This window comes from Bos javanicus, chromosome 19 (genome assembly GCF_032452875.1).
Source record: "Bos javanicus breed banteng chromosome 19, ARS-OSU_banteng_1.0, whole genome shotgun sequence".
Taxonomy (NCBI): Eukaryota; Metazoa; Chordata; class Mammalia; order Artiodactyla; family Bovidae; genus Bos; species Bos javanicus.
Genome location: NC_083886.1, coordinates 8,108,977 through 8,127,808, shown reverse-complemented (window position 1 = coordinate 8,127,808; position 18,832 = coordinate 8,108,977). Strand labels below are relative to the sequence as shown.

General features: G+C 44.1%; 1 protein-coding gene across 1 annotated transcript in view; it reads right to left on the bottom strand.

Annotated features, from left to right (window-relative positions):
* The window catches only part of ANKFN1 (ankyrin repeat and fibronectin type III domain containing 1), a 490,285-nt gene extending 471,654 nt beyond the window's left edge, over positions 1 to 18,631 (bottom strand). Inside the window, exon 1 of the mRNA XM_061390028.1 lies at positions 18,368 to 18,631. The gene's annotated coding sequence lies outside the window, so the exon portion shown is untranslated. The remainder of the gene's footprint in view (positions 1 to 18,367) is intronic.
* Between the last annotated feature and the right edge of the window lie 201 nt (positions 18,632 to 18,832).

The following is an 18,832-nucleotide window of genomic DNA, read 5'->3' as shown; positions in this document are numbered from 1 at the left end:
CACTCTAGGAGAGTGACTTTGCTTAGTCTTTATAACAATCCTCAAAGCAGATATCACTATTACCATTCCTATTCTACAGACGGAGAAACTGAAGCGTACAGAAATCAAGCTGCTTTTGAAGGCTGCCCAGCTAGGAAGCAGCAGAGTCAGAATCCAAACACAGCAATGTGACTCTGGAGGCGGCGCTCTTAACCACTGCCCTCTGCTGTCCCCATGTGGTACCCCCCACAGTGGGTACTCAGCAAATGAGGTCAATTATAACAATAACAGCAATTGTACCCTCACCACATAATGAAGGCGATTCCACAATGCATTGTCAATTTATCCATTCAACTAGCAGATTATGCAAATGTGCGGAGTGCTTGTATAATGCAAATGTGCTTCCAAAATGTGAAAAATAAATCATTTCATCTCTTCATCCACTTCTGCAATACCTCTCCCCATTGTAGCAGCAGCACCTGGGGCTCTGTGGGTGTTGAGCAAATGGTTATTAATTTGTGTCTCGCACTGTCTGGTTTTCGAATCTAATGATATAAATATTACCATTAATATTACAGCTGCTGTGAATGAGAATTCCATATTAAAGAATAAGTGCTGGTAGAACATAAGTGTGCAGGGGTCCACATTGAATGACCTTTCCAGTCTGGCGAGTTCCCAATTCTGCAGCAGACATAGGACAGTCAACTGTTCTGCCCTAAAATGGTCTGAAAGATTTCTTTCTGCCTTTGGGGACCTGCATTTTCTGTGAAATTTGACATTTCTGCCTCTCAGTCTTATTCTCAAGTTTGCCCAAGTCAGAAATTTGACAAGGTGGTGAAATGCTCCCAGTTGTTCACAGCTGCCTTGGACATATGATGTAGTTGGCCTTCAATATCTGGGTTAACCTCGATTAGAGAAAGCCTCTAGAACTTGGACCAAAGGACTTATTAATGCACAATGTACCAAGCTTCAGTGTTCCGGTTCCCTCTTCCCTTTCATGTTAAATTCACTGCCTTAACTAAGTGGCCCTTTGCAAAGCCAGCCTTGTGACTAATGGGCCTTTGATCAGGTCTTGCTTCCTGACAGCTGTACATATAGATGAATGCTTATTCCAATTAAGTAATGAGCATCAATTCTCTTACCCTATGACTGCAAAGTGCCTCCTCATCTCAAAGCAGCCCTGCTGTCCTTATGTCAAGGCTAATATATCTGAAGAAAGGGACAGGGGAATGTGCAGTTTAGGAGACTTTGGAGAAAAAGAGCAAGGGTGGGAACAGATTTTCTAGAATCTACTAGCATGATCTAATCAGGAAAGGAAAGCTGCAATTTTTGAGCATCTGCAATGACTAGCATGTAAAGTACTTCATATACACTATTTCATCTTATCTTCATGTTAATTTGGGGGGCTGTGTGGGTCTTCACTGTGGCGTGAGGGCTTCTCTTGTTGAGGAGCACGGGCTCTCGGTGTATGAACTTCAATAGTTGTGGCTCATGTGCCTAGTTTCTCCAAGGCATGTGAAATCTTCCTGGGTCAGGGATTGAACCTGCATCCCCTGCCGGGGAATTATTAAGCACAGGACCTCCAGGGAAGAAGTGTGAAGGGTTAGTCGCTCAGTCATGTGTGACTCTTTGCAACCCCATGGACTGTAGCCCCACCAGGCTCCTCTGTCCATGGGATTCTCCAGGCAAGAATACTGGAGTGGGTTGCCCTTCCCTTCTCCAGGGGATCTTCCAGACCCAGGGATTGAACCCTGGTCTCCTGCACTGCAGGCAGATTCTTTATCGTCCGAACCACCAGGGAAGCCCTGTGACCACCAGGGAAGTCCTCACGTTACTCTTATAACTAGCATCAGCTCCATTGAAAATGAAGGAAAGGAAGCTCAGGGCTGAGTGAGCTAGTACTAGTTAAGTGACTGGTCAGTGACTGAGTCACAGTTCTAACAGCCCGAATCAGGTTCTTTGTGACTCCAAACTTTTATTTTCCCAATGCCCTGGATGATCATTCTCTTTTTCTCATACACTGAAAATGGCACAGGATTTGGGTTCTGGATCTGTTCCCTACTAGCTCTATGGGCTTGAATAAATTGCAAATCCCTTTTGATCTGGAGCTCTTCATCAACAAATCAAGATCCACCAGCACCAACTCTGCTGACCTGACCAAATTCTTGTGAATGGGGTTTGTGCTTGAGAGTATGCAGTGCAGAAGAGTGGATTGTTGGCCCATTTACAAACTGAACTTGTTAATCTGTTGCAGCCTCTAGGCTGCTCTGACACTGTTTGCTTCCCCTTCCTGACTCTCCAAAAGCAACACTTGGGACTTATTTGCCAACAGCAGATTTGTTTTCATTATTAGGGATGATCCTGTCTTCAAGTTGGAACAGAAATGGCAACCGAACGTGCTTTCATGGGAATTTCAAAGATTCTATTTTTCATGGGGAAGGAAGAAATAGGAGCCAATGGAACAGCAATTAAATCCATAGTTTAAAAACAAATGCTAAGACGCAGATGATATCATGCAATCATTGGAATGTCTCCTGTTTTCTCAGGCTTGCAGAGCGGGGCAGCCCTGGAAATCTCACGCCAGCTGTCAGTGTCTATTCCAGGACTGCCACTCCCATGCATCTCGGCAAATTCCTTTCTCTGCAACCCAAATCTATTGTATTTAACTCCTAGCATAACCCAGGAAGCCACGTGGAGCCCGGAGCTGCTTCCCGTGGAATCAGAGGGGTCTGGCTCCATGTGGCAGTTGCCTAGAGTGGATGGATACTCACTGATCAAACAACAGCAACCATCAACGGAGGAGTCTGTGTCCCAGCAGACTAGAAACCTTGCCCGCCTCTGCTAGGCAAGTTGACACATCCTACAGGAGCAAGAGGAAACTACAGCCTGCTTAATCAGCATCTCCTCTCATGTGCCATAAAATCCTTGTGTATTTTAGCCAGAAAGGAGGTCAACTGAACATGAGCAAATCATTCACACCATCTACTCTTTAGGACAGGTCTGCCCATCTTGAACAAAAGATTTCTTGAGGCTTAAAAACTTATTACCACACCAGGAAGATAGTTTGGTGGTTCCACAAAAAGTTAAGCAGAGAATTATCATATGACTCAGCAATTCCATTTCTAAGTATATTCTCCCCAAACTGAACACAAGTACTTAACTAGATCTCTGTACATACATGTTCAGATACACAACAGCCGAAAGGTGAAAGTGACCCAAATGTCCATCAATGGATGAATGGGTATGCAAACTCTGAATACTCAAACAGTAGGATATCACTTAACCGTAAGAAGGAATGAAGGTAATGATATGTGCTACATTGTGGATGAGTGTTAAAAACATTATGCTAAGTGAGAAAAGCCAGACACAAAAGGTCACATATTGTATGATTCTGTTTACATGAAATATCTGGAATATGTAAACATAGAAACAGATAGATTAATGATCACCAGGAGTTGGGAGGAAGAAGGAATAGAGAGTAACTATTAGAGTAACTATTAACTTAGTTGGTAAGGGGATTTATTCTGGACTGAGAAAAGGTTTAGAACTAGATAGATGTGATGCATACATAATGTACTAAGTAATATTGAATTATTATACTCAGCTTAAAGTGGGTAATTTTAAGTGCATGTGTGTGTATGTGTGAGTTTATTAGTTGCTCAGTTGTGTCTGACTCTTTGCAATCCCATGGACTGTAGCCTGCCAGGCTCCTCTGTCCATGGAATTCTCCATGCAAGAATACTGAAGTGCGTTGCCATTCCCTTCTCCAGGGGATCTTCCTGACCCAGGGATGGAACCTGCGTCTCCTGCATTCCAGGCAGATTCTTTACCGTCTGAGCCACCAGATAAGCCCCATCCATAATTTATTTTATGTGAGTTTCATCTAATAAAAAAAAATCTACTACTGAAGCCTGAAACTTCCTCTGAAATACATTAAAAAATAGATTGGTTAATTAATAGACATAAATATGTGATCAAGCATGAAAAGTAAAATGTTAATTATGGAATACAGGTGGTGGGTACATGGGTGTTCACTGGAAATTCAATGTTTCAATGGGATTGAAATTTTTAATAATGAACTGTTAAAAAAAAGTAATGAAACCTAGAACGTACCATGTCATCAGATTGTTGGAAAGGAAGTCTCAAAATCCTACTTTCGAACATAAGTCTTTTTATCTTGGTCCTAACCATATTTGGGAACCAGTCAGGATAAATCGGAGAAGGCAATGGCACCCCACTCCAGTACTCTTGCCTGGAAAATCCCAGGGATGGAGGAGCCTGGTGGGCTGCAGTCCATGGGGTCGCTAAGAGTCGGACACGACTGAGCAACTTCACTTTCACTTCTCACTTTCATGCGTTGGAGAAGGAAATGGCAACCCACTCCAGTGTTCTTGCCTGGAGAATCCCAGGGACGGGGGAGCCTGGTGGGCTACTGTCTATGGGGTCGCACAGAGTCGGACACGACTGAATCGACTTAACAGTAGCAGTAGCAGGATAAATCAGCTGATCTCTATCCACTGTACAGGCTCCTCCCCTCCCCTCCTTGTCCCCACCTCACCCATCTGCATATAATACCTCCTTTTCATTATAATAGCTGCCACTTAGCACATCTGTTGTGCAGGTAACTGACACTCATTGTATCCAATCCCAGTAACACTCGAAGTAGGTTACAGATGAGAAATTGCCCATAATAATAAACAAAACCAGACTCAGAAAAAGTACATATGTTTTATATGAGCAGATTGTTTAAGAAGTAGAAAAGCCAATAGGCAAAACAAATTTATGCCGTTCAGAGGGAGGCTAATGCTACCCTGGGGAGGCAGCCGATTGGAAGGCTCCTGGGGGCTTCTGGGCTGCTCTGCTGGTACTGTTTTATTTCTTGATATAGTGTTGATTACATGAGTGTGTTTCCTTTGTGAAAATCCACTGAGCTGTACTCTCTGTACCTGCTTGTATGTGTATTTTATATCAGTAAAAGTTTAGTAAAACCAAATCAATAGATAGATAGGTAAAGTTAATCAGTAAAACACAAAGCAAATCCGTTGAAAATATCAATTAAAAAATAAAAAGAAAGATGGAGAAAATGCAAACAAGTAATAGGACTAAGATGAGGCCGCCACTATAGAAGGAGTTGCAATTTTACAGCAGAACACTGCACACAGATCCGTTCCAATGGCCTTGACTATCTTGATGAAATGGATGGTTTTCTAAGGAAACAACTAAAATCAAGATTATAGGGGAACAGCCACCAATCATGGAGTCTGTGCTGGTGGAGTCTAAATAACAAGTGAATTCACAAATCCCTCTTCTCCTGTTCTAGCATCGGGAAGGACCACAGTAACACACACACAAACTGACCAATTCATCTAGGCTAGCTAGAGCCCTGTGCATTGCAGGACCCTTGATCTGCAGAACCTATAAGGCCCTGCCAGAGAAAGCAGGTGCTGAGCGTCATTGTGATCAGAATCTGAATCCGAATCCTAAGTGAAATTGCAGAGCACTGTGCTATGTCCTTGTTTTGGAATACCTTCCTGAGGCCAGGTGATGACTAGGTAAGACTCAGTGACTCAAACCTGTTGAACGGATGCAATACCACATTGGAAATGGTAATGGTATTTTTTGGTTGTAGTAAGTATCCATTTATTTAAAAATAAGAAACTAAACCTGTATACAAGCCCTGTGTCCCCGTCCTTTGAAGTAAAAGGCTTTTGATTTCATCTCCCAGGCCTCCCTTGAGTCTCAAAAGGCTGACTCAACAGTTGATGATTAGGAAATGTGGAGATACAGAAACAAAGAATAGCTGTTGGACCAGGAAACTGGTAACAATTTAGACTATAAATCCACCACACAGCAGAATCACCAAGCTCCCAGTTCTCTGAAAGATATAGATAAAGGCCTGACACACATTCTGAAGTTGTTTTTAAGCGAGCAGAGTCCTACCCAAGATAAAAGCTACTGACCACAAGCACATGGACCCTAGACTAGTTGAAATTTGAATGTCAATGTGCTTGAAACCTCACCGTTATGTCAACTCATCAGAGAACTGTGCAGGATTGGATCACACACTCTGAAGCCCCCTCCCTCACACTGCCTTCCACATCTTCTGAGCATGAGCTGCCCTTTCTCCTTGCTTGGTGCTCTGCAACAAATGCCATGCTTTCTTTCACCATGATCTGATGTTAGTATGTTGGTTTTACTGAGCGAGGGCAAGTGGACCCAAGTTTGGTGCTGTAACAAAGCCACCTTTGACAGGTGGTCAGAAATGTTATTTTTCTTTAAGTAGATTTTTTTAAAGAAATGTCAACCCATGCAGCAAAAAGGGAAGGATTTTTTCCAGCAAGCCCTGACTTACCTTGAGGTATGAGAGAAACTCCAAGCAGGAAGAGATGGCCAAGAGAATTAGACATTCCAGCCGGGTCAGAAGGAACAAAGAGAGCCCGAGTTTAAAGGTTGGGCAACCTGAACTTTCCCAGTGACTTTAGAAAGGTGCTTTGCATAATGAGAGCAAAAGCCCAGAAATGTCTGAGACTTACAAGAGAGGTCAGGACATGGAAGCAACCTAGATGCCCATCAGAAGATGAATGGATAAGAAAGCTGTGGTACATATACACAATGGAGTATTACTCAGCCATTAAAAAGAATGCATTTGAATCAGTTCTAATGAGGTGGATGAAACTGGAGCCTATTATACAGAGTGAAGTAAGCCAGAAAGAAAAGCACCAATACAGTATGCTGCTGCTGCTGCTGCTAAGTCGCTTCAGTCATGTCCGACTCTGTGCGACCCCATAGATGGCAGCCTACCAGGCTCTCCTGTCCCTGGGATTCTCCAGGCAAGAACACTGGAGTGGGTTGCCATTTCCTTCTCCGATGCATGAAAGTGAAAAGTGAAAGGGAAGTTTCTCAGTCTTGTCCAACTCTTAGCGACCCCATGGACTGCAGCCTACCAGGCTCCTCCATCCACGGGATTTTCCAGGCAAGAGTACTGGAGTGGGGTGCCATTTCCTTCTCTGCCAATACAGTATACTAATGCATATATATGGAATTTAGAAAGATGGTAACAATAACGCTGAATTGTTATGAGACAGCAAAAGAGTCACTAATGTATAGAACAGTGTTTTGGACTCTGTGGGAGAGGGAGGGGGTGGGATGATTTGGGAGGATGGCATTGAAACATGTATAATATCATATATGAAACAAGTTGCCAGTCCAGGTTCAATGCACGATACTGGATGCTTGGGGCTGGTGCGCTGGGACGACCCAGAGGGATGGTACGGGGAGGGAGGAGGGAGGAGGGTTCAGGATGGGGAACACGTGTATACCTGTGGCGGATTCATGTTGATAAATGGCAAAACTAATACAATATTGTGAAGTTAAAAAAAAAAAAGAGAGGTCCTACCTTGGATTGGTGGTGGGGACAGGGGCTTTTGTGAGGTGTGATGGTATTGGAAAAGAGTTTCAATTCTGAAGATAGAATCAGGCAGAGAGAAGGTGGTTTGTTTCTGGTTAGGAAGGAACTAACTATATTTGTACCCTGAAGGGAAGGATCAAGGTGAAAATATTACAGATGCAAAAGAGAGACTTCTCTGGTGGTCCAGTGGTTAAGACTCCACGCTTCCAATGCAGAGGATGGGGTTCAATCCCCGGTTGGGGAACTAAGATCCTGCATGTCATGTGGCAGGGTCAAAAATAAAATGAAAGGCACATTCCATGGGGGAAAGAACATTTAAAAAATAATCAAAAGAGAAAGTGGAAATAATGGTTGAGAAAAAGATCATAGATTCAAGATGAGACAATACGGATTTGGGAGAAGGGCTTGGCTTTGGAAAGGAGCTGACTAAGCAGAACTAGTGCTTAGTCACTAGTTTAAGTGGGTTTAAGTTCGTTTAGTGGGTTTAAGTAGTCTCCAAGAGAGATGTCCATTTCCAAACCCTCAGTATTTGTGATGTGACCTTAATTAGGAACAAGATCTTAGCAGCTATAATTAAGAATCTCCAGATGAGATCATTGTGGATTTAGAATGTGCCCTAAATCCAATAAATAGTGTCCTTAAAGAGAAAGAAGAGGGAGATTTGAGGCATGCAGACACAGAGGAGACGCAGAGGGGAAAAGGCCATTAAAGACAGAGACAGGGGACTAGACTTAGGTCCCAAGCCAAGGACAGTGCAGAGCCACCAGAGGCTGAAAGAGGCAGAGCAGGAATCTCCCCTAGAACCTTCAAGAGAGGATGGCCCTGCGGACACCTTCCTTTCCAGATTCTGGCCTGCAGAACTGGAGAGAATACATCTCTCATCTGCCACCCAGTCTGCAGCAGTTTGTTATGGCAGCACCAGGAAACCAGTGCAGCCTCCAAACTTCAGGTTAGGATTAATCCAGTGGAATGAGCTAACCGAAATACACTGACACAGTTCAGAGATGGGGCTTCACCCGTGGGTTTGGTGGGGAATCCAGTCAGCCTCGTAAACCCTCATCCTTGGAGCAACAGCCCTGGCCGTTAGCCTCAGCCTCGAATTTGCCCTCAGTCCACTTGCCAGCCTCCGCTTAGCCTACGCTGCCTTCCCTTGCCCTGATTGGTGTTTCTCCCTGTACACCCAACTCTCATCCCAGTCACTTTAGTTTCAAAGCATTAAATCCTCTAGTTTCTTTCTCCAAACTGTGAAATTTATATGAAAATCCAATTAAAGGCACATTTTATTACAATAGATATGTATATATAATAGCATGTGCCTTTTATTCATGGCCTCTTTAACTGGAGATACATATATATATTTATTCATGATCTCTTTAATATAATATATATATTCATATATATGTCTAACCCTAAACCCTATTATAGTAGATTTCTCCTGGGCACCTACACAAGCATTTATTCTCATGGTTGATCTGACTTACTGCCGATTCTTACCATTTATGTTCAAGTTCTTTAGTTCCTCACTATTAAATACGGCACCAATTACAGCATAATGAGGCACTGAGTATCATGTATTCAAATCATCTTTGCTCCCTAGCTGGGATCCAAAGTATATTGAATTAACTTATATTAATCCTATGTATGCAATTAATTAAGAAGTTCCCAACCTAGAATCTGGAGAAGGAAATGGCAACCCATTCCAGTATTCTTGCCTGGAGAATTCTATGGACAGAGAAGCCTGGCAGGCTGCTGTCCATGGGGTTGCAAAGAGTTGGACATGACTCAGTGACTAACACTAACCTAGAATCACTATAGTTCATCAGTTCAGTTCAGTTCAGTCTCTCAGTCGTGTCCGACTCCTTGCAACCCCATGAACCGCAGCATGCCAGGCCTCCCTGTGCATCACCAACTCCCAGAGTCCACCCAAACCCATGTCCCTCAAGTCAGTGAAGCCATCCAACCATCTCATCCTCTATTGTCCCCTTCTCCTCCTGCCCTCAATCTTTCCCAGCATCAGGGTCTTTTCAAATGAGTCAGCTCTTCACATCAGGTGGCCAAAGTATTGAGTTTCAGCTTCAACATCAGTCCTTCCAATGAACACCCAGGACTGATCTCCTTTAGGATGGACTGGTTGGATCTCTTACAGTCCAAGGGACTCTCAGGAGTCTTCTCCAATACCACAGTTCAAAAGCATTAATTCTTTGGTGCTCAGCTTTTTTTATGGTCCAACCCTTATATCCATACATGATCACTGGAAAAACTATAGCCTTGACTAGATGGATCTTTGTTGGCAAAGTAATGTCTCCGCTTTTTAATATGCTGTCTAGGTTGGTCATAACTTTCCTTCCAAGGTGTAAGCGTCTTTTAATTTCATGGCTGCAATCACCATCTGCAGTGATTTTGGATCAATTAGGGCTTAGGGAAGAACATGTGATAAACACATTCATTCACTCCGCATTTATTTAGTATCTGCTTCCTTCCATGTACTTTGCTCAGTGTTGGGCTTATATATATGAATGTGAAGAATGAGTTTGACCTTGAAAGAGCTCATTGTCTCCTGCATAGGTGCGGAAAAAACAGTGAATTGGACGATACAAATACAATATGACCAGCGTTATCTTATGGCATAAACAGTTCCACTTAGGAGGCTAGGGAACTGTGGGGCGTTCTGGAGATGGTGTAAGGGCTTGTGCTAGCTCGTTTCTATTGAACCTTCTGGACACACCTTCCCTCCTTTCCACCTGCCCTGTGCTCTCAGAGGCATTGTCCATGAGCTGCGTTCTCTGGCCACTCATGCCTTCTGGCTTCTAGACAGGTTCGGTTGATGTTAGAACATCTGAGCGTGGAGCAGAGAGCTCCTTTTCTGTCATCCTGCAGGTTGGCAGGGGCAGCTCTGTTCCAGGAGAAACCACGGCTTCTGTCTAGAAGCTCCTCTTAGGAATCTGGTCAAGTTCTGGGAACTATTTTTTTCTCTCCTGATTCTAGTGGACACTAGCCTTGGGCCCCTTCACCATCCCCTCCTGGCTTCCCTTGACCTTGCCACAGCTCTGTAACAGCTCCATTGTGTGACATCCTTTAACCACTCATTGGATGTGCCATCTGTTTCTTTCTGGGACCCTCATGGGCACTGGGGTCAAGGGACGCTTCACAGAGATGGTGACCTTTGAACTTTGTCCTGAAGAATGAGTAAGGTTTCTCCAGAGGTATATGCATGGGGTGGGGTCTCCCAGGCTACATAAAGTAAGAACACGTCGAATCTGGGAGGCCATGGAGTGCACTGCACATTTGGGGACTAAATTATCTTATGGAGGAGCATGCAGGCAGTGGTGGGAAAAGAAACTGGAAAGTTGAAAGGCTTTAGGCTTTTAAGGGCTTGCCTGGTGGCTCAACTGGTAAAGAATCCATCTGCAATTCAGGAGACCCTGGTTCAATTCCTGGGTTGGGAAGATCCACTGGAGAAAGAACAGGTCACCCACTCCAGTATTCTTGGTCTTCTCTTTTGGTTCAGCTGATAAATAATCTGCCTGCCGTGTGGAAGACCTGAGTTCAGATCCTGGGTTGGGAAGATTCCCTGGAGACAAGAAGAGCCATCCACTCCAGGATTCTGGTCTGAGGAATTCCATGGACTGTATAGTCCATGGGGTCGCAAAGAGTCGGACACGACTGAGCGACTTTCACTTTGAAGGCTTTTGAATTGTATACAATCAGTGATAGGAAATTTAAAAGACACTGACAACATTCCAATGCCTTGAAACTCCAGATACCCAGGTCTTTCTATAAAACCTGTATTTCAGAAGTGAGAGACTGGTGTCAATCTGTGCTGGGAATTTATGCTTTATGGGTTTTGTATTCTTTGCTTTATGGTTAATAAAATTCAGACTGGGAGCTGAGGAAAGCTGTTGACTTAAAACATCAAATCACTTCAAAAGCTTTTCCTTTCAGTCCCAATTTATTGAGCTTTCTACTTATGTATTACGGAGAAAGCTATCTTGAGCTATGTCACAGTTTCACTCAATTACAGAAAACTTTGCCGAACGTGACAGCCTTTCAAAGATTCTTATAAAAAGAAGTACTTAATCAGAGTCAATATTCTGGGCTCAGGTCTCAGGGAAGGGGGAAGAAGGAGGCCAAACTAACATCTGGGGAAGGATAGAGAAGGGGGTGAGAAGCAGGAGACATCAAGGAAAGAGAAAAATTCAGAGCAGCATTGTCTAATAGAAATGTCACATAAAGTGCAAATATAAGGCACAGATGCGATTTTAAAAGCTGTAGAAGCCATACTGAGAAAAAGTAAAAAGAGCTGAAAACAAAATATGTGTTTATTAATAAATAAACAAAATGTGGTAGATACACACAGTGGAATGATATTCAGTCTTAAAAAGGAAGGGCATTCTGACATATGGAATAACATGGATGAACCTTGAGGGCCTTATGCTAAATGAAATATCAGTCACAAAAGGACAAATACTGTATGATTCCACTCATACGAGGTACCTAGTGTGATCAAATTCATAGAGACAGAAAGTAGAAGAATGGTTGCTAGGGGCTGCAAGAAGGGGGAACGGGAAGTTGTTGAATGGGTACAGAGTACCAATCTTGCAGGATCAAAAGAGTTCTGGAGACTGGTCACAAAACAATGAAAATATACTTAACATTACTGAGCTGTACCCTGAAAAATGGTTAAGATGGTCAATTTTATGTTATGTATATTTTACCACAATTTTAAAAAAAGGTCTTTACCTTTTAAAGAGGTAAAATTATTAAGAATTCTAGAATATAGAATATATTTCATTTATATTTTATTTCTATATAAAATGTAAACATATTTGATATAGAAAAATAATATATTAAGGATATATTTTATTAAGATATAATTAATAAAATATATTCTTAATATATGTAACCCATTATATCCAAAACATTATCATTTCAACATGTAATCAATACAAATGTATTGGCATAGCCTATACTTTCTAATACTAAGCCATTGAGATCTGATGCATAGTTTAACACAGCATAGTTGAGTTTGAAAACTCAGCACAGGTCCAGCGATCTATGCTAAGTTGTGGCTAATGGCTACCATAGTGGACAATGCATGTGTAGAGCAGCAGTTCCCAACCTTTTCAGCACCAGAGACCAGTTTTGTGGAAAATGGTTCTTCCATGGACCTGGGAGGGGTGGGGATGGTTTCAGGATGATTCGAGAGGTTTACACTGGTTGTGCACTTTATAACTGAAGTACATCAACTCACTTGCCACTGTAAAGCCTGCCACCAAATGGAGCTTAATTGTCACAGATAGCTTAAACACACTGATAGGGTTTCGATACGAGTCCAACCAATTGATTTATTATGGTCCCTGTGCAGTCAAGGCGATGGCACCCCACTCCAGTGCTCTTGCCTGGAAAACCCCATGGCTGGAGGAGCCTGGTGGGCTGCAGTCCATGGGGTCATGAAGAGTTGGACACGACTAAGCGACTTCACTTTCACTTTTCACTTTCATGCACTGGAGAAGGAAATGGCAACCCACTCCAGTGTTCTTGCCTGGAGAATCCCAGGGACGGGGGAGCCTGGTGGGCTGCCATCTCTGGGGTCGCACAGAGTCGGACACGACTGAAGCAACTTAGTAGCAGCAGCAGCAGTTGTGCGGTCAAACCTCTCTGCTAATGATAATCTGTAGCATCACCACCCCGGCTCCACCTTAGATCTTCAGGCATTAGAACATTATCAGGAGATCTCAGTCTAGATCCCTCACATGCACACTTCACATCAGGGTTCCAGCTCTTATGAGAATCTATTGCTGCTGCTGCTCTGTCAGGAGGGAGCTCAGATGGCAATGTGAGCAGTGGGGAGTGGCTGCAAATACAGAACAAGCTTCTTCACTGGCTTGCCTGCCGCTCGCCTCCTGCTGTGTGGCCCCGTTCCTGACAGGCCATGGACTGATACCCCTGGTCTGGAACACTGAATAACGGCAGATTCCCTCCTGGGATTCTAGTCTTTTCCTTGCAAGTGTACCAATGGCTTCCTTTATCGTGATACTTTTTTTCAGAGGCTTCTTGCTTTAGAAACTTGCCTTTGACAGCCTGGATGGGAGGAGACTTTGGGGGAGAACCGATACATGTACATGTCGGGCAGAATCCCTTCGCTGTTCACCTGACACTATCTCAGTGTTGTTAATCAGCTATGCCTAATACAAAATAAAAAAGTTTAAAAAAGGAAAGGAACTTGCCTTTGAGGTAGTGCAGGCATGGGCTGAGACCTAAGTTTTTTGTGCAGCATCACGGGAGGTGGTTCTAGAAGCCATCCCAGGATTCTAAACCCAGAGATGAGAGGAGGCCCGGGAGCCCACCTCCGCTGCCTCAGGAGCCCTTTGGTTGTGAGTGCTCTGGCCCCAATCCAGTGCTTACTAGTTGGTACATCAGTTTTAACAGATGTCAGAGGGAGGCTCTGTGACCTTGGGGAAGTTATATAACATCTTGGAGCCTGAGTTTCTTCACTGGTGAAGTAGAGATAAGGATAGTGGTCATCCTATACAGCTATTGTGAGAATTAACTCAAAATGCACAAACAAAACATTGGTAAAAGGGACTGAGTGAGTGTGTGAAAGTCGCTCAGGCATGTCCAACTCTTTGAGACCCCATGGACTCTTGGTGAGTCCATGGGATTCTCCAAGCCAGAATACTTCTCTGTGGCCATTCCCTTCTCCAGGGAATCTTCCCAACCCAGGGATTGAATCCAGATCTCCCACATTGCAGGTGGATTCTTTACCAGCTGAGCCACCAGGGAAGCCCAAGAATACTGGAGTGGGTAGCCTATCCCTTCTCCAGCGGATCTTCCCAATCCAGGAATTGAACCAGGGTCTCCTGCATTGCAGGCGGATTCTTTACCAGTGGAACTACCAGGGAAAGCCTAAGTGTCAGAGTTTATTCTACACAGAATCCTGAGCTAGATAGGCTTGAAAGTGAAAGTTGTTCAGTTGTGTATGACTCTTTGCGATCCCATGGACTATATAGTCCACGGAATTCTCCAGGCCAGAATACAGAATGGGTAGTCATTCCCTTCTCTAGGGAATCTTCCCAACCCAGGGATCAAACCCAGGTCTCCCGCATTGCAGGCAGATTCTTTACCAGCTGGGGCAAAAGGGACTGATGTATATGAAATAGTGGCTTGGTTACAAAAATCTCCATCATCTTTGTTATTATTATTATAGCTCATTTTAGCTGCACAGGCTTGTTTTAACATTCTCTTAGATTTTCAATCATTCCCATGGGAATGACTTGAGGATTAAGAACACAAACTCTGGAGCTCAACTTCTTGGGCTCATGTTGTGGTCTTGATACTTTCAAGTGGCCTGAAACTCTTCCTCTGTTTCAATGCTCTTTCCTTCTGAGCCTTGACCCCACACATCCTCCATTATAACCTCCTTGTCTCTTAGTTTTCAAATAGATAAAATGGGACTAATAATAGTAAACATTGCATAGGATTAAAAGCACTGATGTAGATGCACCCTTAAAGCCTGTCCTATCATATATGGCAAACCATAGAGAAACGTGTTTGTAGCAGGAATTAAGCAGATACTACGCTTGCTCTCCCAGAGTATAAGCCTGTAGGAAAGTTAGACCTTCAACCAATAATACAGGAAAGAATAAAGAGTGTTATCACATAGGAAGTCCTTATTGATGTCTCTCTTAAATACATGTGCTACAATTGAAAAGCTTCTTGTCCTCTCCTTAGCAGACCAAAGCTTTATTCTCCCCAGAATAAAGACCGTGAGCACACCATTTCTTCCTCCTGTCCAGCATCTGAAGCAGCAAAGCCTCCTTTTCTTCTCAGGTCTCTGTTCCATCACCTCTCCTTCAAGTCTGACATGCCAGTGGCTCATCAGTTTTGTGATGCAGTACTGCCTGTATTAAGCCCTCATGCACTGAGTTAGTAGCGCTTCTAAAACCCCCACATTTATCAAACCCACTTATCTGTGGGCAGGAAATTCCCACTCCCACGACACTGTCAGTTTCTCCTTGCATAGGTCAGGATGGGCAAATACATGCTCAGTTTCTGCATGGCTCCCACTGGGTACTTTTGGCCTTTGCACAAATAATTACAAAATGAACAAAAGAGATTAGCACTGAAGCGATTTATGGGAAGCTACACAGGAGGTCAGAATAGCACTGATTAATCTCCAGATTGACCAGATACATGGGCAACATAAAAGAAAAAATAAACTGTTGGTAAAATTGTCCTTATGGGAGGTAAGCACTGAGAAAGGAGTGTTCCAACTGCTCTTAATTTGATCAGAGTTGACATTCAGCCCTGTCTGGCTCCCGTCATTAAAGCACGTACATTCCGGAGAAGTACTCCCAGGAGTGGAGACCTTCAAATATTCTCCTTTCTTTCCCAACAAGCTTAGCCAGTCCTCATCTTCCCAAGGGCCCCCTTCCCCCTTCTCAGTCAGGCCTTCATCTCACATCCTGAGAATCCAGGATTCTGCCACTTCCCTGGCTCTGATGGGGTTGGGGAGGAGGTGGGAAGGGCTGAGGAGCCTGACAGCCTTGAGTTTCAGGGCTTAAAGGGAATCCTGAGCTGGCTTCTCCCACCCCCAAACTGTGACCGCTGTTCATCTTTCTCAGGAACTCTTGGTACAGGATGGAGGGCTTCTGCCCACCCCTTCTTCACCCCCACAGAGACAAAAAGGGGAGGCTGTGAACTTGGGTGCTCACGGGGGTCGTTGACAGAGCTGAGTTGCTCTAGGGAAGCCCTGCACTGCCTGGCTTAATAGGACTCAAAACAAACTCCAAAAAAAAAAAAAAAAGCAAACTCTGAAAAAACAACCTTAGGAAACTTTTTACAGTTCCTAATTTAGAGGGGGTGGGAATCTAATGTACATAAGACTCTAGATCAATTGATATTTACAGATGATTTGGGGCAATGGAAATATATTTCAGAGAACGGTTTGGTAATAGTCAGGAAAAGCCACTAAAATGTTCATATTTTTTGCCTCACTAATATCACTGTTGGGAATTCATCCTCAACCAATTTTTTTAAGAAAGAGAAGTAAAACTGCTTTATGCACAGAACATATTCAGAGTGGTATTATAATGATGGGAAAACTAGAAGCAATTAAAGTCAACAATTGCTGAAACAGATCATGGCAGATCCACTTAACAGATTAATCCATTTAATCTGGCCACAATTAGCCATCTGTGTGAAACTGTACTGGAAGATGGGGAAGTGTTTATGGAATAATACTTGGAAACAAACAGTATAAATGAACATATCTAGACTGTAGTTACAATTGTGTCAAAATGCATGCTTGGACAAAGCCTGAGAGCACAGAGAAGAACCAGAGGTGATAAAAAGTTGAGTTCAGGAAAAAAAATCTTAAAGGAAACCCCACTTTTTAATGTTTCCTCAGTGATAGCAAAAATAAATAATAACAAAGCATAGACATCAGGGTGCTCATTTTGCCTCATTTCCTTGGCCTTCCTTGGTTGCTTAAATTAGATTCTCCCAACTTGGATGCCAAGGCATACCACTGTGCCATGGAAGGGTTCCAAATAGCATGATGTCCCACCTAGTGGACCCTCTCCACTGGGATGGCCACTCGAGCCCCTCTAAGCCGTTAATCCCCAGCTTTGAGTCACCTTGTCTTTTTCCTCGGGGAACCAAAGTGTGGGAAAGGTCAGAAAGCATGGCCTGGGTGAGAGGACTCCCCAAGAAACTCATCCCATGGTTCATTCACCACCAACACCCCACGGCAACTCAGGAGCTGGGCCCTGGCCCTCCAGCGCTAGGGCACTCAGTTCTTCACTCAAGCATCACTGACTGCTCTCCTCCCGACCAAGCCCCAGTGTGAAGCGTCTCTGACTCTTCTCCCTTCATCATGCACAGCTGCTCAAAGCCTGTGTTTAGGATAGGTGATGCTGTGTCCCTCCTCCCCCCTCCCCCCTCCTAGGGAGGATGAACTTGTATGTATTTACTGCAGATACTCAAACATACAAACACTCAGCATGACAGGCGCAGCCACATCAAACCTTCTAAAGAGAGAAAGAAGGAAGCAGGGATGAGAAAACAAACTGCACACAAGCACCTGTGTCCTCCCATAACCAGAATACATCATGCCCAGGTGTGCTTTGGCTCCACACATTATTTAGCATCAGTAACAGTAACCCAAAGACATTAACCAGTTCCTGATGCTGCAACAACCTGCTGTACGAGGGCTTTAAAGCAACAGCATTCTCTCCTGCCCCTTTTCAGCATCACTCGATCCCATGTTCACAGTAAATGTCAGAGCTTGGCTAAACAAGCAAACAAAAAACTTTCCCAAAGTTCAAGATCCATGCTGTCAGCCTTGAGAGACCTGCTGAGCAGAGGCATGAAGTACATCCCATGTTTCCCATCCCAGGGCTTTGCTCACTAAACTCTTTGAACAGTACACCTGAGAGGTTAAATTGTGTCAGATCTGGTGCTGTTTATTGCAGACAACTCTGGCTGAGAGAGATGCAAAAGTCACCCTGGCTGCTTTGTGGTTAGCAGGGAGTAAACACCCCTACCAAAGAGCAGCTCAGGGGCAAAGGAATGGAGATCTGCACACCTGCTAAAGAAACTTGGGAAAGAAAACCTCTTGGGAAAGAAAAGAGTCCTTCCACTCAGGAATCCTCTTTCAGGCTGCGCTTTCTGCTGTGTAACCCACTCTCAAGAATGGAGAAGAGGAAAGAAAAAATGAAAACCAAAAGAAAACAATCCCCACCTGCTGCTTACGTGTGTTATGATCAGCGGAGAAAATGCAAGTGCGTGTGAGCCCACTCTTGCACCTCCTTTGGCAGAGGAGAGCAGATCCCCAAGGGACTTGTTAATTGTGTAAACCATCTCCCACCCTCAGCCATACAGAGAGCCCCAACGCACACATGCACGCCCGCCTCACAGCCAAGCCCCCTCCCCATCGTTCCTTTCCCAGCTGCAGAAAAAGCGCAAAATGCTACTCACATGTGGCAGCTTCAGCTTCCCTTTCCCTCTCCCCAGCCTGAGTACCGGCTCCGGATGCTGCTGCTGCTGCTTTTCCTGTTGCAAGTGAAACAAACCTTCATCGACAGAGATGGTTTTTCTCTGGGCTGCTTTGTCTGAGGTTCCCCAGATGAACACCGACTCGCTTATGTCATTATCCGACTTCGATAGCTCCCCTAACACAGGCAGGGCTTTGGGGCTGTCATCTTCCACTGGCTGGGCTTCTGCTGAGAGAAACAACAGACCTGAAACTGACAACTGATCGCATCAAAACACTCCAGGGGATGGCAACCCAAGACTACGAAGTAACGTGTTAGCTTGCAGGGATACCATGTACAGCCGAGGATCATCTGTCTCCCACTGGCACTGCAAGTCTGACCAAGTGGAAGAGACATTATTTATGAACTTACAGCTTCCAGAATGTCTCCAAGTGAAGCCATATGGGCA